Source organism: Sinocyclocheilus anshuiensis, unplaced genomic scaffold (assembly GCF_001515605.1).
Source record: "Sinocyclocheilus anshuiensis isolate Anshui unplaced genomic scaffold, SAMN03320099.WGS_v1.1 scaffold3273, whole genome shotgun sequence".
Taxonomy (NCBI): domain Eukaryota; kingdom Metazoa; phylum Chordata; class Actinopteri; order Cypriniformes; family Cyprinidae; genus Sinocyclocheilus; species Sinocyclocheilus anshuiensis.
In genome coordinates, this window is record NW_015554250.1 from 23,787 (window position 1) to 31,000 (window position 7,214).

The 7,214-nt window shown below is 36.7% G+C and overlaps 1 long non-coding RNA gene across 1 annotated transcript in view; it reads right to left on the minus strand.

The window, feature by feature from the left end:
* The window catches only part of LOC107671262 (uncharacterized), a 16,929-nt gene extending 10,516 nt beyond the window's left edge, over positions 1–6,413 (minus strand). Inside the window, exon 1 of the long non-coding RNA XR_001632178.1 lies at positions 6,402–6,413. This is a non-coding gene — a long non-coding RNA (uncharacterized LOC107671262). The remainder of the gene's footprint in view (positions 1–6,401) is intronic.
* Between the last annotated feature and the right edge of the window lie 801 nt (positions 6,414–7,214).

Here is a 7,214-nt window from a genome sequence, read left to right on the forward strand (position 1 = left end):
GGTTTTCTGCCCTAGCACATTTTTTGCTGCACTGATCACAGTTAAATGGTCTTTCTCCAGAGTGTGAACGCAGATGTCCCTAAAGACTGTTTGCTTGTGCAAAGCTCTTGCCACATTGATCACATGTGTGCCGCTTCTATCCATTATGAATTTTGCATAGTAATCATTGTGAATCTGGTTAGTAATGTGTGAAGCTGGTAATGCTGCTTGTGGAGTTGTTTAATCCTCCTCTGCTGAGATCTTGAGAGATTCCATGTCTTCTTTCATATACAATTCATTTAATCTGAGGCTGGAAGCCAGTTGTGTTTCTGCTCATCTCATTATTATTATTATTTTTTTTGATTGACTTTACAGTAGTTATTATTATTATTATTGTTATTATTATTAAAACGTATTCAATTATCATTTAATAGAGAAATGCATTTCACAACATCAAGAAATATGTCTTTATATTTGGAGAAACTGTGATGATTAGTGCTGGTAAATAGCCATGAAATTAAAGAAAAAATTTAACCCTATAGTGTTTGCACAAGCAAACCTGAATGCTGGCCCACCTGAAGGACATTACTGGACCCTTACTGGATCCTCTTCAGTTTGCCTACAGAGCAAACAGGTCTGTGGACGATGCAGTAAACAGTCTACATTTCAATTTGCACATAATATACCTGTACATACAACTGTCTATTGTTCTATACCTGTACATACAATTGTCGATTTGTATATTTTTTTATTCCTTATTTTACTTGTTCTATTTTTTATTTTTTTTTTATTTTCATTTTTTATTATCTGTGTTTTTTGTTCTGTCACTGTCATTCTGTTACACTGTGGAAGCTTCTGTCACGAAAACAAATTCCTCGTATGTGTAAACATACCTGGCAATAAAGCTCATTCTGATTCTGATTCTGATGTTTTTTATCTCTGTGTTTCAAGGTTCAAAGTTCCAGGTGTGTCAGTAGTAGGTGCCCCAGTGCACACTTGACATGGCGGACAGTACAGGTAAGAATTCTACAAAATATTTAAAATGCTAGTTTGTTGTTTCTTCCCTGATTTATCTTAGTGAAATCCCACTATAGGCAACAATTTACAGTTCGTCTTATATTTTATTTTAGTTTCTTTTTTTAATGTTTGTAGATTCCATTTCATGTTCAATAATATCTTTCAAACCAGGAAATGAAAGCAAAAAAAAAAAGTGTTAAATCAGTTAATATGCTATAAGAAACACCAAAGCCAATGCACTGACATTAATAAAATGCCGATTTATTTACTAAAATTTACTAAAAAGGGTCTACCACTCCATTGCTGTGGAATTTGTGTTTGTTGGCATATAGTTATAGTGCATGTACTGGCTTTTATTGTGTGTCCTATCTTTTATATCCACCTTAGTTTAATCTAAAAAAATGGACATGACCAAGTAGGTCTGTGCCATCTCCACCAAATGAAATTGCAAAAATAAAATGTTTTCAAGCTGTTTATTTACTACATCCTGTAAGTAATGATATCCCTATACATGTTTAAGCAATAAATTCTGATTAGATTAGGATTAGGTACATTTGATTAGATTCATAGGAGACAGCTTTAGGTATTACCTAACCATTACCCTTTTTTTTTTCTTTTGTATTGTCAGCTGAAAAATCATTTGCTGATGCTGCCATTAATTTTGAAAATTATATAAATTATATAATAAAAGAAAGAATAATAGAGATCAGAAATGATTGTAGGCTATTATTCTATCATTATTATTGTATTAATTTACATCTTTCTTTGCAAATATCCAGCTGTTTAAATGAACTTGACACACATATTCTTGCTAATATGTTAACGGTAGTGTCGGGGTAGTCGCTGGTGCCTCCTCTGGCTGATGGCACCATAGAGGACCACCTAGAAACTGCCCTGCTTAGACCTGCTCATTGTTTTATGTTGCCCCTATTTTTGTTACAGGAATAAGGAGGAGGAGTGAAAGTGGTGATCGCCCTACCAGTATGTGAAGTAAGTATAACAACAGATGAATGCATAATTGCAATTGCTTTGTCTTATTAACTTTCACCCCAAAAAAAAAAAAAAAAAAATCCAAACCATCCTAGATTTGTGTCAGGAATAGACCAACATTTAATTTCAATATATATTATTCATTATATATTTTATATTATATATTTTTCCTAACATGTTTTTCAGTGTCATTACGGTCACATAGAAAACCAAATCTGAACCTGGTGTTGTGTGGAAGTGATGCAGCTCAGAATGCAGTATCAAAATGTTTCAGAGATGAAAAAACACTTTTCTCATCACATCAAAGAGAGTTTAGATTTGTGTGTCAGATGGAGGAGAAGTTTCATGGCCGTCAGATCACTCTGGTGAAGCTTCCAGCTCTCACTCGGCTCTCAGAGGATGAAGTAAGGCGTCAGACTCTACGCTGTTTGTCTTTCTGTGATCCTGGAGTTCATGTTTTCCTCCTGATTATTCCTGATGATCCACTTAATAATGAAAACAAAGCAGAAATAGAGAAGATCCAGAAGATATTTGACTCCAGAGAGCATTTCATGGTGCTTTTCATAACTGAGCTCACTGTTAACAAAATAATGACAGATTTAGTCACATCCATGCCAGAATCTCAGAAGTTAATCAGTCGATGTGGCGGTCGATACTGTATGATGGGGATAAATGAACCTGAAAACTCCAGACAGATCCCAGAACTGCTGGACCGTATTCACTTCAGATGTATGTGAAAGCTCAAGAGAACAGAGCCAGACGGGAAACTGAAGAAAAATATAAAAAAGAACTGAAGAGAATGGAGAAAAAAATAAAAGAGTTTCAATTACAGGGTGAGTGTGTAATATTCATACACAAACTAATGTGTTCTTACTGTTTACGATTTTCATAATGAAGTATTTTAACAAATTATAAGAACTAATTATTTTTACTTTGTTACTGTATACCCAAGTACATTTTTCATGTGTCTGTTTTTTTTGGGGAAAATTTTAGCTTTGCCTCGGTACTTCCAAAGCAAATTTCATACTTTTTACTCCACTACGTTTCATAAAAACATATTATTACTTCTTATTTTGAACTGAAGAAATCGCAACCTAAATCGAGATGCAATAGTGCTGTCCAATTTGTGAATGTCGTATGACAGGGATGATGTAAAAACGCAGAAGACTTCATCTCCACTGGTTTCCTGAAGATTTTCATATTTATATAACTGGGTTTTCAGTTAGAGAAATAATAAGGCCTGTGGTAAACGTAACTTGATGCTTGACTGTTTAGCTGTAAAAATGTACAATGTAAATTTTGAAAATGTTATGTTGACGTTTCAAATAAATAACTAGATCATACATTTTGGCTGTGAGTGTGTGCAGTTTACATTGTAGAAATAAAGGTCAAAGCATTGTCAAGTTATGTTTACCACAGACCTTACATTACTCATAAATTGAAAAACCCCATTTTAAGAACTTCTAGGTTTTGACGTCACACCCGCAGCACTCTGTTGGTTGGTTCCTTTACAGTCTGACTGTAGCTGTTCTTGAGTCAACAAATGATTGAATGATTCGGTCAAAATGAACCAAGAACCAAGATATTGTCAGAATTTGAACATGAGCAGAACTGATGGTGCAAAAAGGAAGATACTAATGCTGAATTTTAGCATTGATTATTGAAAATGAAAACCATAATTAGGTAATTACTGTCATTTGTTTGTGTACTAGATCTGCTGTGAAGGGTAAGCTATTTAAGCTCACTGAACTACATATTCCAGTGTATAGAAATGTTGGTAGTAAAACATTTGCTTATTTGCAGATCAATACATATTAAATGCCAGCGATAATCTTTCTTATTAATACTCTGAAAAAATGGGTTTATTCAAGTCAAAAATATTAAATACACTGAACCAACCTACACATCCACCACTGGACTTCTTCAAATCTATAGTCCCCATATACCAAACCTTATCCATTATAGCCAGTTTCACACAAGGGTTTTGCACACATGCGCTTAACCCCGGGTATATTTTGCCAACACTTTTGTCCAAAGCGGCTTACAGATGAGGAATACAATAAGCAATTCATCATAAAGAGACAAATAAACACAAGAAGTGCTCTCAATACAAAGTTCCAGGCATTGCTCAGAGTAGCATAAGCTAAAATAGTAAGGAATTAAAGGAAAGTGAAAGCATAGATTTTTTATTATTATTTTTTTTAATTTAAGATGAGGTCAAGTGCAGTTGTGTCTCTCGGTGATGACATGACAAGTCGTTGCTAACTTGCCTATCACAGGCTCCTGGTGTGTATGTAAACTCATAAGAGTGAAGGGAAGTAGGAGGGTGCTGAACCTGTGATAGATCTGTAAGCAACTTGTAGCCAGTGCAGGGAGATAAAGAGAGATATGACGTGGCTCTTTTGAGTGCTGCTGCATTCTGAATCATTTCTGAATCACCTGTTAGAAAAACACCACTTCTCTAAAAGGGCATGCTTATCTCAAGCAAACTCAATGTAAGTTTGTTTGTCAGTTTTAGCATGGGATCGGAATTTCTGTCTGTACGCCTCTGGCACTAATTCATAAGCCCTTAATACAGCGGCTTTAACGGCATCGTAGTCAAGAGACTGCTCAAGGGGCAAAGCAGAGGAGACTTCCTGGGCTTTTCCAGTAAGACTGTACTGCAGAAACGGGGCCCACACATCTTTTGGCCTGCTCAATTTTGTGGCTATGCGTTCAAATGTGACAAAATATGTGTCTACTTCACTCTCTCTGAATGGTGGAACGAGTTTGAGATTCTTACTAACATCAAAACTCGCATCTGCACCAACCACATGCAAACTTTGAGGGGCAGTAGCAGGGGAGCTAACAGAAGGAGGACGTGACCGCGCTTTAGGCACAGGCCTGTTTTTCAGGTCCTGATCTTTAAGCTCTAACTGTCGTAACTTTAAAGCTTAGTTAGTCTCTGCCTCTATAACACGCAACTTAATAAGTAATGTTTCACGCTCCTCTTGTTTAATCCGGAGATATTCAACTCTTTCATTTTGACTGCCAACACAGGGTCAACATTAGGAAGGGCCGCACCTGACATAGCTCCTAATGCCACGTCAGGTGAAACCTCCTACGCCTCCATGGAAGCAGACTCTGATAAAATCCCAGATTCCACAAGCTTATCATGCAACACTTGCTTGATAGTTTTCTTTGCTGCCTTCCTAGGAACACTGATATTAAAAAAAAGTCAGCTATCAACAATAAATCAGCCTTCCTACAACGTTCAAAGACTTCTGTTGTAGGAGATAGAGTGTATGCAATCAGTACCACAGTTACCGCAGTTACCACAGATACCACAGTTTCCTCACCCACCAAAAACTGCCAAACACCGAAAAAAGGAGACTTACCTCGAATAGATGAGACTCTAATTGTCACCAATAGTTTAAAAAAAGTGACGACGATCCCCCACTTGTTACGTTCCCCTCCTGTCTAGGGGGTTGGGAGGGGAAGTAGCAAAAGGAAAAGCATAAACAAGTGGAAAAAAAAGGCAAAAACTGTGATGTCCTTACATTAATCAAGCTTCTTGAGTTAGATATATACATAGGAAGTAAGTGAGAAGAGTAAGAAAATAATTCTGAGTATGTCCATGCATGTTATCCTGCTTGTTCATAGTAGTTATTAAAGTATTGAATACACAGTTTTGTGCTTCTTGTCTACATGAAGACGTAACAAAAACATACTGTAACACTTTAGAATAGGGAACACTTATTCACTATTAACTACGACTTTTCCCTCAATAAATTCCTAATTTGCTGCTTATTAATAGTTAGTAAGGTAGTTGTTAAGTTTAGGTATTGGGTCGGATTAGGGATGTAGAATAAGGCATTAATATGTGCTTAATTAGTACTAATAAATGGCTAATACTCTAGTAATATGCATGCTAATAAGCAACTAGTAAAGATTCCCTAAAATAAAGTGTTACCAAACAAACTTCAGTTCTCTGTCCCAAAGTGAAGGAGAACACCAATTCAGCAATATACAAAAAAACTTCGTTTTTAGTTACAAAGAAGAAATGGTAACTTTAACATAAGGAGATCGGGAGCAATGGCTCAGGAGAGAGAAAGGCCTAAAGCAACAAACAGAACAGGACTCTAATTTTGGGAGCAGCTCTAACTTACCTCAAATGCAAAAGAAAAGACAAATAAACAACAAAAAACTTCCCTCAACTCCGTAACTGTACCAAAAAACGGTACAAAAACAGTATTCAAAGAAGAAGTCACTCTCTCCCTATAGCTTCCCTCTTAAATCACAGCAATATACAAACAAAACTTTCTCTTGTAATTATCTGTAACTTAACAAGTAAGCAGAACAAGATCAAGTACTACCTCCAGACACTGTTCAGTATTGAAGTTATATCAGCCGCTGTTAATAAACAACCCAGAAACTTATTTACACAAACTATAGTCCACCACAGAACAACTGGACATACTGGACTGCCACAATGTACTCCACTCTCACACTCCACTCCACATATTTCTGATGTTGTGCAATGCAAACCTGCAAGATTGAACAGTTTTTGCAATGTGGTCTTTGAAAATCAGCTGGTCATCAAATATTACACTAAGATTTCCGGCAGAACTTGATGGGGTAATTGTTGATGAACCTAGCTGAATGGTGAAATCATGCTGTAGAGTTGGAGTGACAGGGAAGACGAGAAGCTCAGTCTTTACCAGGAAACCCTGAAAGACCTATCTGTGAGATAGGTGAGACAGTGTCAATCAAATGCGGCAGAAAGATCCAGCAGAATGAGAACTGATGAATTGGAATCTGCTTTCGCAATCCACAAGGCTTCCGTGACTGACAGCAATGCAGTCTTTGTTGAATGGCAATCATGAAATCAGTTGGCTTAACATCCACCTGGTTATTTTGTAAAAGAAAAGATGATACTTGTTTGAAAACAACTAGTTCAGTAGTTTTTGCAATGAATGGAAGAAGAGAGACAGGTCTGTAACTATCTATAAGTGAAGTGTTTAATGTAGGTTTTTTGAGCAGTGGGGTTACCCGAGCCTGCTTGAATGCAGTGGGGAAAGTGCCTGTGAGAAGAGATGTGTTGATGTTGTGTGTGAGTGGTGGTAAAAGTGTAGGAGAGATTGCTTGTAGAAGATGTGATGGAATGGGATCTAGAGGGCAGGTGCTAAGATGACTGGAAAGGAGAAGTTTAGATACTTCTGTCTCAGTGAGAGAAGAAAAGGAGCTGA